The sequence below is a fragment of the Galleria mellonella genome, unplaced genomic scaffold, assembly GCF_026898425.1.
Source record: "Galleria mellonella isolate WM207_F2 unplaced genomic scaffold, CSIRO_AGI_GalMel_v1 utg213, whole genome shotgun sequence".
Taxonomy (NCBI): domain Eukaryota; kingdom Metazoa; phylum Arthropoda; class Insecta; order Lepidoptera; family Pyralidae; genus Galleria; species Galleria mellonella.
Genome location: NW_026442039.1, coordinates 4,743,705 through 4,760,140, shown reverse-complemented (window position 1 = coordinate 4,760,140; position 16,436 = coordinate 4,743,705). Strand labels below are relative to the sequence as shown.

General features: G+C 40.0%; 1 protein-coding gene across 2 annotated transcripts in view; it reads right to left on the bottom strand.

Annotated features, from left to right (window-relative positions):
* LOC113511546 (protein spaetzle 5) overlaps positions 1–16,130 on the bottom strand; it is a 68,184-nt gene extending 52,054 nt beyond the window's left edge. The window contains exon 1 of one of the 2 annotated variants that reach the window (XM_031913513.2): positions 15,897–16,130. The gene's annotated coding sequence lies outside the window, so the exon portion shown is untranslated. The remainder of the gene's footprint in view (positions 1–15,896) is intronic. The other variant, XM_026895173.3, reaches the window with a different exon arrangement.
* Between the last annotated feature and the right edge of the window lie 306 nt (positions 16,131–16,436).

Genomic DNA, 16,436 nt, shown 5'->3' with positions numbered 1-16,436 from the left:
GTGATACATTAAAAGTTTAGCTGATGATAGATTATTTAAGATATTTGAAAATATTTTAAGCTATTATTTTTAAAACTTATGTTAATTTTTAACGATGTCTATATATTTCATCATATCTTTTTTTTAATGGATGAAGGTGGAATGGTACACGCTGGTAGGGTACCAGTGATGAGTGACAAGTGAGGATGAAGGTAGGTTAGTTAGCCTATAGTGACCAATTGAATAAGGATTAACCACTATGGTTTCCAAGGAGAACTGCGTGGAGGTCGACCTAATAGGGGGTATTGCTAGCAATAGGGCTGTTAAATCTCATTACTAACAATCCCTTTCCCCCTATATCATTATATCAGCCATTAATTGTCTACAGTTGGACAAAGACCTCCTCCATAAAAGGGTTTTTCTAATAGTTGACATACTTGACAGACGGGTTAGCAACCATAGGCTTTGGTGATGGTCTAAGAAGGGCATTGCTGCCCATCTGTCGGCTATTAAACCTTAGTAGTTTCTTACTACATCCACGGGTATGGAAGGGGTAACCCATTCTATGCCGGGATTTATTAACGTAAAAACAATTGGATAACATACAAATATCTATAGGCGACGGTTACCACTTCTCATCAGGTGGACTGTCAGTTAGTTTGTCATTTTAGGTTGCATAAAAAAAAACTGCTGAATCTAGAATTTTGTAAATTTTGCAGGAAGGTTTATATAGCGTCGTTTAATAGTAAGAAAGGAATTTTGTATATTTTGCCCCTAAGAAGGTACTTTTTTTTATACAACTTAGAATGGCAAACAACCTGACGACCCATCTGATGGAAAGTGGTAACCGTCGCCTATAGACATGAGCAGTACCATGGACATAACAGAGTATACTGTTTTGCTCATGATACCTGCCATGCGTTGCCATTCCTGAGGACTCACGTATCCCATTCTTCTAACCGAAACACAGCAATACAGAAGAAATGTAGGAGTAACATTTAAACGGCTCAGAGCAAGAGGGTTAAAATCGTTTCGAGTTCATTTTTTAATTGCCCCCCTCAACTATCAAATTGCCTTAAGCTGTTTACGTAAAAATTGGTATTCTTTATTTATGTACTTATAAAATAATTTATTTTGGATTAATTTATTTTTCCATACATATACATATCTGTCACGCCTGTCTCCCATTAGGGTAGGAAGAAACAATGGAACGTTTATATAGCGTCGTTTAATAGTAAGAAAGGAATTTTGTATATTTTGCCCCTAAGAAGGTATTTTTTTTATACAACTTAGAATAGCAAACAACCTGACGACCCACCTGATGGAAAGTGGTAACCGTCGCTTATAGACATGAGCAGTACTGTTTCGCCCATGATATCTCCCATGCGTTGCCATTCTTGAGGATTCAGGTGTTATTCCTTTGTACCCTGTAAATTCACGCCATATCCCACCCTTCAAACCGAAACACAGCCATGCAAACACAACTACTTCACGGTAGAAACACGAATGGGACAGAGGTACCCAAGCAATCGATTTTTGTACAAAGTCTCCCTCTGGTAAAATTTGTATGGCATTTCATCACCTTATAAATTATATATGTGAAATTTTACAGAACAAGAAATCCAATATCACACGCGAGCGAAGCCGCTGATAAAAGCTAGTATAAAATTATTGGATAAATAACAATGTTAAGTACACGTAACATTATATAATACCATAATACACTTGCCGTCTGTGAGAAATATTCACCATTGTAACAGCATAATGCCGTTTAGCGTCTTCTTATTAGGAAACCTTGTGGGGAATTATAGCTATTGTCTCAACTTTATGGCCCAAATAAAAGTGGTACCATTATCTGCGCCGATATTATACATTGATAAATGTTTTTGTCTATTTTTAAGGTCATGGCTAAAAGAACTTTTTTATTTATTACATCTGTATATTGTAATTCAAATATTGAAGTTAAATAAAACGAATTGTATCTCGTAGTTTTGCTCATTGTCGTTTTATCTGTGTATTAAATTTAACTTAATTTCCAATCTGTGATGGTGTCGCGAACAAATTTTCAAATTTAAAAAATAGAATATATAAACTTATATATAATTACAGGCACAGGAAAAAGGAGGTTTGAGGTTTGTTTGAATCGAAGCATTTGGCGTTCCATTGTTTCTTCCTACCCTAATGGGAGACAGGCGTGACAGATATGTATATGTATGGAAAAATAAATTAATCCAAAATAAATTATTAAATAAAGAATACCAATTTTTACGTAAACAGCTTAAGGCAATTTGATAGTTGAGGGGGGCAATTAAAAAATGAACTCGAAACGATTTTAACCCTCTTGCTCTGAGCCGTTTAAATGTTACTCCTACATTTCTTCTGTATTGCTGTGTTTCGGTTAGAAGAATGGGATACGTGAGTCCTCAGGGAATGGCTACGCATGGCAGGTATCATGAGCAAAACAGTATAATCTGTTATGTCCATGGTACTGCTCATGTCTATAGGCGACAGTTACCACTTTCCATCAGGTAGGCCGTCAGCTTGTTTGCCATTCTAAGTTGCATAAAAAAACATATATACGTGTATTAAAGACGTAAATACGCAAGTCTCAAAAGAGCATTAAAAAACTAGTTTTAATGTATGATGAAATTATTTCACTAGCCCAGAATATGTGAAGTGTCGTGAAATATACAAGTGTAGTGTAGTGATACAAGTCCCCAGTGACATCAAAACTTTCTCGAATCTAATTTCATGTCACGTTTACTTACATAACACTAACTTTATTTAATAACTATACAGGTAAATTTTATTTCACAAAAAATAGCAAACTACATTTTAATGAAATTCCTATGGAGCCAATCTGAAAATCTATTTTATCTTTATTAATACCTAAGTCTAAAAATAGCCTGTAGATTTTAAAACATTAACAAATCCTACTGATGTCTTTATTTTTTTTTTATACCTCAGAGATGATAAACAAGCATACAGCCCGTCTGATAGTAAACGGTCATTGAAGTCTGTAATACTAGGGGTATCATGTGCTTGTTACTGAGCCTGAAGACACCTTAATATACACTTATTTAAAAACCCTATTCTATAGTCTCTAGGACGATGTTTCCCAACGCGGGGCCCACGCTCCATAGGTGGGCAATTTGATAGTTGAGGGGGGCAATTAAAAAATGGTCTTGAAACGATTTTAACCCTCTTGCTCTGAGCCATTTAAATGCTACGAGTTGATATCGGTGCCAAATTTAACAAAAAAAGTAAATAAAAAAAAAGTGCTGTAAATATTTATTAGGTATAATTTTGTTTGACGTTACTAAAATACATATTAACTGGACGATTAGAGTCGTCAAGTAAACTGTGTCCAGAAAAATTATGGAGCCATAAGAATTTTTAAAATATTCAAATAGGGCATGACACAAAAAATCTTGGGAAAATGCTCTAGGGAAAACCTCGGCATTGGAATTCATTCTACAGTTTAAGCATTCACGGAACAAAATTCCTCTAAAACCGCACTGTACATGACCATTTAAATATTATTTAGGTCAATTTCTAGGTCTACAATAAATTATTACCCGGTCCCTAAAGCGATAATTTTAACACTGTATCGTAAAGCGACGGCAACATTCACAAGAGCTTGATTTATATGCTTTAAAGTTTATTATTATAGCACATAATAATATTGTTGCGTTGGTTGGCAACTCAATTTTAAACTCGACGTGATCTACTCGATTGTAATACATACTTTATGGTGATGTCATATTGTCTAAGGTAAGTGACTAATACCATAATTTATAGAACTCTCCGTATAGATAGATAGAGAAAGATATCTATCTATCTTTACAAATGGATAGAAATTGTATATACAATTTTAACAGTCGTACTTAAGATAACACAAAAAACGCCTACTTCAATCGTGGCAAAAAAAGTGTTCGCGACATTATTTGTATATATCGTAATTTATAGTTGTTAAGTCCCTAGTTAATCGTTTCTGTATTCTGTTATTTTATATAGATTTACATAGATTTAAGATAGTGTAAGTTAAATAAAGTATTCCTTTGCGTGTTGTCGTTATTACCTACGAATAGAAATTGTAACAATAAATAGAATTAAGAAATTGTAAATTGAAATAAAATAAATAAATAGACGCTATAGAGTACCGATCTGAAGAGACACGCGTCTCGTTCATTTTCGCCCCGTCCCGCTCGCACAGATCGCTATCGCGAGTTGGAAACATTATCGTGCGAGCGGGCGGGTATAAAGATAGGCCGCCTCCCGTCGAGCGGCATTCGCTTCCGGGCAGCGACGCACTACACTCGAGAAGAAATAGGACAAGAAGAAAAAATACTCTCTTCAGACGGTACCGGAGGCTTCAGAATAGTAATCCCTGTGTTTCACTCCAGCCTGAACCAACGCCCCTACAGTCCACGCTCACCGAACGGCAGTCCACACCGTTCATCGTGGTCCTTCGAGAAGCCGGATTGCTGGAGGAACACCGTTGGTACATCGAGAAGCCGGATCGCTGGAGGAAGACCATTCTGAAGCCGGATCGCTGAAATGCCGACTACGAGAAACATGAAGTCGTCGCAACAAAAAATCGCCGTCACCGAAGCCACAACGTCCGCCGCCACCACGTCGACTACGGCCGCCGGAACGCTGTCCGTCGCTGCCACGCCGTCCGTTGCTGCCACCACGTCGTCTGCGGCTGTCAGAATGCCTTCTGTCGCTGCCACGTCGTCTACCGCCGCCACCACATCGACTACGAACACGTCCGGCGATACGACGACCACAGGAGCCACGGAGACTACCGAAGCCACAGGAACGACAGAGGAGACAGCAAGGAAGAAGGAACCGAAGCACGGCACGGCACGCACGGTTCGCACCACGGCCTCGCAGAAGAAGAAGGCTCTGGCCAAGGCACGGGAGGAGCTACTTCGAAAGGAGGTGGAATTGGCCGCCGCACGTGTCGCCGCCCTGGAAGCCGAATCAGAGGACGACGAGGAAGTAGAAGACGACGACGCTACCGTCAGAAGAGAACGAACGTCGGATTGGGTTCATCGAAGCACGCTAGCACTCACGATGGAGCCGCATGTACCAGAGATAGAAGAAGTCACCGGCAAGCGTCAGGGGTTCGTCCCATCGAGACCCGTTGAAGAGGATTCGAGAGCGCCGCCGCCACAGCCGAGCAGCGACGCACTTCACCGGGACCACGCACGCCACGTTGACCCACATGCCGCCATTCCTACGATAGCAGCAGCGATGCAGTCGATGAAGAAAGAAGAACCGGTGCTGAAGGTGGGCATCGATTGTAATGAGTTTGCGATCGCCATGCAGATGGCCGCTCGCAACATACTGCCCTCCACAGCGTCAAGAGTCACCGAGTTGCCAGTCTTCAATGGATCGTCGAGCGAGTGGTTACCATGGAAGATGGCCTATGAAGAGAGCGCAAGTCAACTCACAGAACAAGAGAACCTAGCAAGACTGCGCAGAAGCTTGAAGGGGGCCGCAAAGGACGCGGCACGCTCCCTATTCGTCGGGTCTACGACCGCAGAAGAAGTAATGAAGATGTTAGCCGCGAGGTTCGGCCGCCCTGGAGCACTCGTCACAGCCGAACTGAACAAACTCCGCGCGCTACCACGACTCTCGGACAACGCAAGAGACGTCTGCCTCTTCGCAAGCAAGGTGCAGAACGTCGTCGCCACGATACGAGCGCTGAACAAGAGTCACTACCTATACAACGAAGAAATAGTGAGAAACGTCACAGAGAAGATGCCGTCGGTACTACGCTTCAAGTACTACGATTTCGCCAACGACCAACCGGAGGGACAACCGGACCTCATAACACTCTCTCAGTTCCTGCAAAGGACCGCCGCACGATGTGGAAACTTCGCCCCCGCCGAGGAGATACCGTCCGAAGACCGGCGGGAGTCCGCTCCTAGGAAGACGGCGAAGACATACACGACGCAGGAGAAACCCGCTACACCACCGTGCCCGATGTGTCGACGAGAGGGACACGCTCCATCGGACTGCAAGACGATGAAGGAAGCGGACACATCGGCGAGATGGGAGTTAGCGAAGACTCATAGGCTGTGTTTCCGTTGCCTCAAAGTGAGAAGATTTCGCCACGCCTGCAAGAGCAAGAGATGTGGAGTAGATGAGTGCACGCAGACTCATCACCCTCTGCTGCACACCACGCGACAACAGCCGGAGAATGAAGTAACAACACACGTCGTCGAGGACAAGTCCGCCGCAGTCACCGCATCGGCAAGGGAAAACGACAAGATCGCGTTCCTGAAGATCCTGCCGATACGAGTCACCGGTCCCACGGGAACGTGCGACACCTACGCGCTACTGGACGACGGGTCGACTTGCACCATCATCGAGACGACGGTGGCGGAGCGAATCGGTGCTACGGGTCCCCCCGCACCATTCTACATGGAAGGTGTGGCCGGGGCGCGGATCAACGCAGCTCAATCGACGCGTGTTCACTTCAAGATCCGCGGGCGGAATTCACAAGAATACACAGTGGGGGCACGGACGATGGACAGACTGCAGTTATCACCGCAGTCGGTACCACGCAGCGTCATCAAGGGCTGTCCACATCTGCGGGACATAGAGAGGGAATTGGTCTACGAAGAGGGCAAACCGACGGTACTGCTGGGGCAAGACAACTGGCACCTACTGCTGGCCCACGAAGTCAGAAGAGGATCCGACACGCAGCCGGTCGCATCACTCACCGACCTGGGATGGGTACTGCACGGTACGAGTCGCGGCAGGACAAGACAGCAGGTGCACAGAATCAGCCACATAGTGACGACACATGAAGAAGAACAATCGATGGAAGAAATGATGAAGCAACATTTCGCGCTCGAATCGCTGGGAATCGCACCGAAGAGGTCTTACAATGAAGAGGAACGTCGCGCCCTACGCGTTTTAGAGGAGAAAACTCGTCCGTTACCGGCGGGAGGATACGAGACGGGGTTATTATGGAAGAAGGACGACCCTGTGCCGCCGGACAACTACGACTCGACGATGCGACGTCTCCGACCGGTCGAAAGGAAATTCGACAAAAACGAAGAACAGTGGCCGCGTGAAGATAGTTCAAGCGACGATAGTCAAGCGGAAACGGGAGAAGAACGCGTACACAAGCTACAGAACGCGACGCAGTTATCCATAGCATTACCCGATCCGTCACGTTTTTCTAATTGGTTGAAACTTGTTCGCAGTTCAGCACGGGTGTTGCAGTTCATCGACCTCCTGCGACCGACCAGTCAACGCTGTACCGCCATCCGAAAAAGAAACAAGAAGAAAGAGAGCGCCGACCCCACTTGGACCCGCACGAAGAAAGTCGATAGAGAGAAGACGAAGATGAAAATCAAGAACAGCAATAGTCCATCTGTGTGTTTCATCCCCATAGACACACACTACCTAGATCGCGCGCGACGACTATGGATTCGCGCGATGCAACAAGAGGCGTTCGGCGACGAAATCGCAGCATTAAAACATGGAAAACAGCTGCCGTCATCCAGTCGACTCATACAGCTGTCAGTCGTCATAGACAACGACGACATTCTGCGACTTCGATCGAGAATAGCAGCCGCCGCCGATTTGTCAGCCGAGCAACGAGAGCCCCCCATCGTCGACGGAAACCACGCCTGGGTGCGCCTATACATCGCATGGGTGCATCGGAAACTTCACCACGGCGGCTTCGAGATCACCACGAACGAGGTGCGACAACACTTGTGGGTGTTGCGCCTACGACACGCCGTCCGCAGTGAACTGAAGAGGTGTCAGCTGTGCCGCCTACGAAGAGCAAGACCGGCGCAGCCATCAACGGGCAACCATCCACAGAGCAGGCTGGCGCATCATCAACGACCGTTCACGTTCACCGGCCTAGACTACTTCGGGCCTATGACCGTGACAGTGGGCCGCACTCACCAGAAACGATACGGAGTGCTCTTCACCTGCCTAACGACGCGCGCAGTCCACCTAGAAATCGCCGGCAGCCTCAGCACGGACTCCGCCATAATGGCCCTGCGGCGCTTCATAAGCCGCAGAGGGTGTCCCACTGAGCTATGGTCCGACCAAGGCACCAACCTCAAAGGTGCTGACGTCGAACTGAAGAAAGCAGCCGAGGAAGCCATCCAAGAAGAGTCATCAGTCCATTTCATCCGGTGGCGCTACATTCCCCCGAGCGCACCCTTCATGGGAGGTGCGTGGGAACGGCTGGTGCGTAGCGTGAAGACCGCACTAGCCGCCACGTTGAACGAGCGGGCCCCCAAGGAAGAGGTCCTCCACACTCTGCTGGTCGAGGTCGAGCACACCCTCAATAGTCGACCGCTAACCCACGTGTCAACATCGGCAGACGACGACAGCGCCCTAACCCCCAATCACTTCATATTGGGCGGTCCATCGCGCATCCCACTGCCAGGCAGCTTCACAGAGAGCGACGCGGCGGGACACAAGGAGTGGCGTGCCAGCCAGAGGCTAGCTGATTGCTTCTGGAACCGGTGGGTGAAGGAGTACCTACCCGAGTTGCAACACCGGCGGGAGCCCCGAGCTACACACGGAGCCATCAAAATGGACGACCTGGTCCTGATAGCTGATGGGACCTTGCCTCGCAACACGTGGCCGCGAGGCGTGGTGGTGGCGACCTACCCTGGACCAGACGGCGAGGTTCGAGCGGTCGACGTGCGGACGAACAAGGGCATCCTACGGCGACCCACTAAGAAGCTGATCATACTGCCCACATCGACATCGAGCGACGCGAACACGAGTTAACTCCAGCTACGAGAGCTGCGGCGGGAGATTATGTTCGCGACATTATTTGTATATATCGTAATTTATAGTTGTTAAGTCCCTAGTTAATCGTTTCTGTATTCTGTTATTTTATATAGATTTACATAGATTTAAGATAAGTAAGTTAAATAAAGTATTCCTTTGCGTGTTGTCGTTATTACCTACGAATAGAAATTGTAACAATAAATAGAATTAAGAAATTGTAAATTGAAATAAAATAAATAAATAGACGCTATAGAGTACCGATCTGAAGAGACACGCGTCTCGTTCATTTTCGCCCCGTCCCGCTCGCACAGATCGCTATCGCGAGTTGGAAACATTATCGTGCGAGCGGGCGGGTATAAAGATAGGCCGCCTCCCGTCGAGCGGCATTCGCTTCCGGGCAGCGACGCACTACACTCGAGAAGAAATAGGACAAGAAGAAAAAATACTCTCTTCAGACGGTACCGGAGGCTTCAGAATAGTAATCCCTGTGTTTCACTCCAGCCTGAACCAACGCCCCTACAGTCCACGCTCACCGAACGGCAGTCCACACCGTTCAAAAAGGTTATTTTGATTTAAAAACTAAATAACTAAACCAATATTGATAAATTTTCAATGCGCCAATCTCCAAATATATATCCTTTCAGATAAAAAAAGAATTATTCACATCTGTTTGCAGTTGACGGAGGTCTGAAGTAATAAACATAAAAAATTACTGTGGTTCCGGTTCATACTATAGTATGAACTAGATATTATCTTGCAGAAAATCCATATCACTGGTTATTTGATTAGAATTATTTTCTTTAATTCCATTACCATTAACTCTAAATTTAATTTTAATTCTATGACTGCCAATATTTGAAGATTAACCACCACTATTATTACTAGAAGTTCCACAACCTACCTTACCTATATTAGCGATCTTCGACAGCTATTTTGTTCGCACACGTTTTTCTTTCTTTTCAGCGTTGTAAGTGATGATTAAGAGAGCCTTATGATATAGGGATTCGATAATAGCTCTTCAAACATCACCAAAGTCTAACTGCGGTTGCCAATTCGCCTGAAAAGCGTGGCGACTACTGGCAAAACTTTCTTTATAGAGAAGACCTATGTTCACCAGTAGACTATTAAGGGCTGGTATAATAATAATGTATTTTTTATACAACTTAGAATAGCAAACAAGTTGATGCCCTACCTGATAGAAAGTGGTAACCGTCGCCTATAGACATGAGCAGTACCATGGACATAACAGAGTATACTGTTTCGCCCATGATACTCCCCATGCGTTGCCATTTCTGAGGACTTAGATATTATTTCTCTGTACCCTGTAAATTCACTGCCATACCCCACCCTTCAAACTGAAACACAGCCATGCAAACACAACTGTTTCACGGTAAAAACACGAGAGAACAACACCAACAGAGGTGCCTAAGCCAAGGGCTTTTGTTCAAAGTCTCCCTCTGTATATAACAATAATGGGTATGACACAATATTGTTCCGATGATGCCATAAACCTCGCTATAATAAAAAGTAGATATTGCCCACAAAAAAAAGATAATGTTCCGTTATTTTGTATAATTACGTATCTGATGCTTGTACCACCACATACAAGTGAATCAGGGCAATTAGGCTTTTTTTACATGTAACTCAGACCGTGTAAAGTATAGAAATTATCCAATTTGTTATTGTTAAAGGCCGTATATTTTTTCTATTTGAGGTAGGCACAGATCGTAACATGTGGAAGGTATCACAGTATATTCCGTGATGCCATTGACGCTGTCTGTAGACGATAGTGACCAGTTTCTACCAGGTAGGCCGTCAGTTTGATTACCATTCAAAGTTGCATAAAAAATCATTGAAGGGAACAATAACGAGTTTTCATTCATTCATTCATTCATTCTATCATTAATTAATTAATTCATTCATTCATTCATTCATAAGAAAATACATAGGAATCTTATCCGTTTATAAATCTTTTAAATTGTAATAGGGATTGTTAAAAAATATGCATATTAAGTTTGCATTATATAATGGCGTAGCGTTTGCAACAATATCAAATAAATTCCGCTCCACAGACGACATAACGAGGTATACACCACGATTTGTACCTTTCGTAGATCGTTATCCAGCACAGAGCTGGCCTTTTGAACTCTTAGCATTTCCTTTTATTTGTCAGTTTAGTTTCACTAAACCAACCGGGAACTACTGGTATTTTATTTAAATTACGATATTTAACTCTCGTTATATTGAAGTCAAACTATTGTGACTTCAAATTACATTAGCTGTGATTACAAATCAATAATTTTGTATTTCTTATAATTTATATATAAAAAACAATTTTTTTTATGGGTGAAAATGGTAAGGTAACCCCGCCTGCGCTATCGGGATACGCTGGCGGATCACCAGTGAAGGGTGGTAGATGAAAATGAAAACAGGGCAGTTAGCCCATCATGATGAATTCATCAGGAATTAACCATAATAGTATCCAGGGAGAACCGCGAGGAGGTCGACCTGGTTGGGTATATTGCTAGCAATGGGATTCTCAGTCTCCATTACTAATCATCAGGATCACTAAGGATCAGGATAAAAAGTACCCTATAGTATAAGTCCATCTCATTTAGTACGTATACAAGAAATTTTATAGTGATTGGCTAAGCTACTAAGGCGCTGCTTGAACGCGTTGAACTCTTTTATTTGATTGTACGAGTTTACTTTTAATTCATATTTTTACTATTAAATTAAAAGTACTTTCACAGTTTAAGTTGTTGAATTTATAATTTAAGTGTGAGGTATTTTTTAAAATTAGGGTATGATGAGGCTGACATATCCTTATAGGATAAAAGCCTCTAAATAAAAAAGATTAAAAAATCATGTAACATATAGTTTACCACAATGACTGATATTTATCGCGATTGAAAAACAGTATATGTATACAACAAATACAAATTGTATTCCATACTTGTTTTAGCTTTTACCCGTGACTTCGTCCGCGTGAGCTACAAATTAATACTACTACTATGTGAATTACTACTGATTAAGATAAAAAGCAACCTATATCCTTCTGCACTCCATATAATACGTGTATACCAAATTTCATGGTAATTAGTTAAGCTACAAACAAACCAACAAACTTACTTTCACATTTAAAATATTAAATGATTATTTATAGGCTCGCAATAATAATAGTTCAGTTGGAAAATGCTTAAGTGTGATCAGGAATCTTAGTATTAAATATCGCCCTAGATCTTTGAATTTTATAATCTACGTTAGACGTCTATTTATATACTAACGTAAATGGAAAAGTTTGTCTGTTTGAACGTGTTAATCTCTAGAACTATCAGCCGAAAATAAAAATATATTTGCTTTTGCTGTTATTGAAAGTGATAAATATAGAGGAAGACAGTATGTAAAAGTTCTAACGAGCGCTAACATTTTTACCTAGATATTTTCGTATAGCTAACGGCTTTGTACGCGTTGAACTCTTTTGTTTGACGGTACGAGACTTCTTTTAACTTTTAATTCACGTTTTACTAATAAATTAAAAGAACTTTCTACAGTTTATTTTCTTGAATTTATAATCCAAGTAACGTGTAGTTTACTACAATAATTGTTATTTTTTGTGATAGACTATACATTAATACTAACAATAAATATCGTAACTCCCGTGTTTTTTTTTTTGATATGCCAAGTGCTAGGAATAATATTTCATTAAACAATCCAATTTTAAGAATGTATTGGTCTTATAATAATATTGTAAGTGCCAAAATGGTGTAAAAATTAATGTATTTGGTCAGAAGTTCAGAAATTTTCGTCACGACGTATGCGTATTATTTTACTCTATAGTAAGCAAAATAATCTCTTTTATTATACATAAATGGCCGTGTGGTCCCTGCTTAAAATAGGCTACCCCTTCCTTTCCCGTGGGTGTCGTAAGAGGCGACTAAGGGAGGGGCAGTAACATACCTCTTAAAACAACTCCAAACCCTAACCGTTGTTTCCAATCCGCCTGCTAAGCGTGGAAACTACTGGCAAAACCCCCAAAGGCCTGTAAAAGCCTAATATGATGATTATAATGATGACTGTCCAATGAAGAAAATGAAACATTAAATTAAACATAAAAAAAATCTATTTTTATTTATTCCACTATTGGACATCAGCAGACATGTCAATTATTCATTTCTTAACGTTTCCATTAAGTTGTGTTGAAACAAATTATGCGTATAAGCGATATCACAGTTCCGGATGTCAATTTAATTTTTTTGTCCACTTTTAAACTATTTCTAACAAGTCACCAACAAAAAGGTATCATAATAAATGCAGGTTAAGTATGCGTGACCGAATCAAATTTAAAATTAAATAAATAATATTTGAAGTGGACCGTTTATAGTCGGATACACGCGGATACAGAGCCAGTATAATGTTAATTACCGTGCGATCTCTTATCGTACGTAAAAACCAACGAATCCACTACAAAGTAGACATGGGGAATGTGGATAACAATCCGATATCTATATATTGGGTTTCTCTGGATATTGATAGGGGAAAAAGGTCTTCAGCATATATCATATGGTCCATATCATTCAGATATTTATTTTCGAATATATTAAAAGTATGTTATCCAATTTTATTTTTTGGATAACAGAGGGCCTACCATGAAATGTCTTCCGAAATTTCGGGTCGGACGAAACGCAAATTTGATCTATAATTACATAATACAATTCGTTTAAAATTACATAATAGTTTTTAAAATATTTAATATACTAAAATATTGTTCCTAATAGGCGACGTGCTGAAGAAGGACCAAATCAAAAGTACCCGTAACCGGCGAGCGTGTATGAAAAGATTGATGAATGTGAAAGAAGCGAAAGAGGTTTGTTTGAATCGAAGCATTTGGCGTTCCATTGTTTCTGCCTGCCCTAATGGGAGACACGCGTGACAGATATGTATATGTATGGATGTAGGACGAACAAAACATTAAGCTTCATTTACTGGGCCAATTTCAGTATGAACGAAAACACGAAATTGAGTTCGAAAATTCGAATTTCATTTCATGGTAGACCCCCACGTTTTTAACATATTCGTTACTGGACATATAGATATTGTAACTAAAATATATAGATATTGTTATAAATTATCCACCTCTTAATTACCATGCGATCTCTTATCATACGTAAAAACCGACGAATCCTCTATAAAGTGTAATCTATGAGCCGTGCCACTGAACCTTACTAAATGTTTACTATACAGGATTTCCGACGCGTCGAGGCGAATGTTGCAAGTGTCTGCAACAATTCCCTTGAATTTTATCGTAGATATTATATACAAACAAACAAATAAATCTTTTCTGTTTATAATATTAGTATATAGACTCGCGTTCCGCCCCGGCTTTACACTAGTAGATAGAAAGATAAAGTAGTAAATAAATTTTCGATACCTTGGATTATATTATTGTAATTTTTGTAGATATTATTTTTCTTGAAAATAATATATAATCTGTATTATTAATTGATAATTTGGCTTTCTATAGGTGAAAGAAATTTTAAAACCAATTGAGGAGTTTTGGGTTTAATACACTTACTAAATTTGTACACTTTTAGTAACTAGGAAGAGAATCTTTGCCAATTCTGAATCTATTTTAATACTTAATTATATTTGCGATTGTTAGAGTTTTCTATTACTGGGATCTCATGAGCTGAGCACTTACGTTGTCTCCTGACTTTCCTTCACTTCTTGTATACTGCAGTCATACCAATTGTCTAGATGAGATACTGTTAATTGTATCCAAATATAATCAACGAAGAAGTTGAACTTGTATTACAAGTTCAACTTATCAACAGGTGTTCAATACATGTTTAGACCACTAAAGTAATACAAAAACGTGTCTGACATCTGTCTGTGTCAAAACAAAATTAAGTTTATCTTTTTAAAAATAACAAAATTGTGTTTAATAAAATTGACTTCAATTCTGGCAAAACCATTTATTTTTGTTTTAAAAACTAGTGAATCGATTTTGATATTTTTTTATGAGACCAATCTGAAAGTGTATTTTTTCAGATAAAAGAATATTTTTTCAAATACGTTTATTTAAGAGTTATGAGGTAACAAATATAAAAGAAATATACCACCGAATTGGTATCCTCCTCCTTTTGTTGAAGTCGGTAGAAAATTATTTCAAATAATAAATTTCATTGCAAATAAACACACACCCAGAATAACAACATCATTAAAATGTTTAATTACGTAGACAGAGTTTGGTTAAACACTGTTTAAATAGTGTTTTACATTATTCTTGTATTAAGACTCAACATGTTTGGTACAAATAAGCCATACTCTCGCTCATTCTAAACATAGCGTGAAATGTCAAAAAACCTCCCAAAAAACGGAACGGTTTGCGAAAGTATCATTACTGGTTTAGTAATCATGTTGATTTCTGGTTTAAATTGACATTTGAAATATTTACATCTTACTCAACTTTGCTGATGTCGAGAAAATTATATTTATTTAGCTTCACAGGAAGTAATTATTGGTTTTGACATATTACAATGTTACAAAAATTGCCATGTAACTTATTCCGTATTCGTGGTAATAGGTATACGTATATATCACGCTTGTCTCCAATTGGGGTAAGCAGATACAATGTTTAGATATGTACATTATTTATAGATTGTTTATGTTACATATTTTTATATATAATAATCGTATTATGATTAATTGTTATTTTGAAACATTTATATAATTATTTATTATTTATAGATATACTGTCATTTTACAAAATGTCATTTTGGTTTAACTGTAACAAAATTCATAAACATATGACTAAAATCACAGAACAGTTACATTAGAAGATTTTTTAACTGTTATCCAAACAAAAATTGAATTTAAAAGACGAGTTTCTCTAATTTAATTTAGTTTTTGGCGTTTGTTATAATAAAAAAATACTAAAAGAAATATTTTAATTGTCAAATTTTTTGTATAGATTACATTCGAACTTACTACCACTACAGACCTTTTTGAATAAGTAGTGTAAACCTCTAGGTCACGATGTTTTAAAAAATCAGTGATCCTTCAATTTATTCTATATTTAAATTAATAATTTTTAAAAATAAACAAAATGTTTAATTAAACAAACCTACCGTAAAAACACTGGCACTTAAGAAAATACCCAAATAAAGAATAAAACAAAATTAATTCAAAACTGGAACACTTCGTAAACGTCTCGCACGGACCTCACGAAATCAAACTTGTCGACGGTAAACGGTTTTCGTTGCATCGCTGCATGTAGTGCGGTGATACGACGCGTATGCGTTGCGTCGCGGCGCGTTCGATACTGAAGTCAGCTGGCCGGCCGGCCGAACGTGTGCTAATCGCACAAATACACCACGCATAATCAGTCGGGATTGCTATTGAGCTGTTAATAAGAAAAAAAATATAAATTATAGAAATAAAGGTTAAGTTTAGTAACATAAAGGATAAGATAGTCCAATAGTAAAAAAATAAAAATGTCTTTTCCGTTCTTTTCTTTTCAACAATCCCAAAATATTAGAGAGAATGCAGATTAGGATTGACTTTTGATGATCTTTATAAATTAGTATCAATAAGTAAACTTATAGATGCATAGAATGTAAGATCATGACAAAGTTCGAAAATTAGTCCCGAGTCGTTAGCCCAAATTA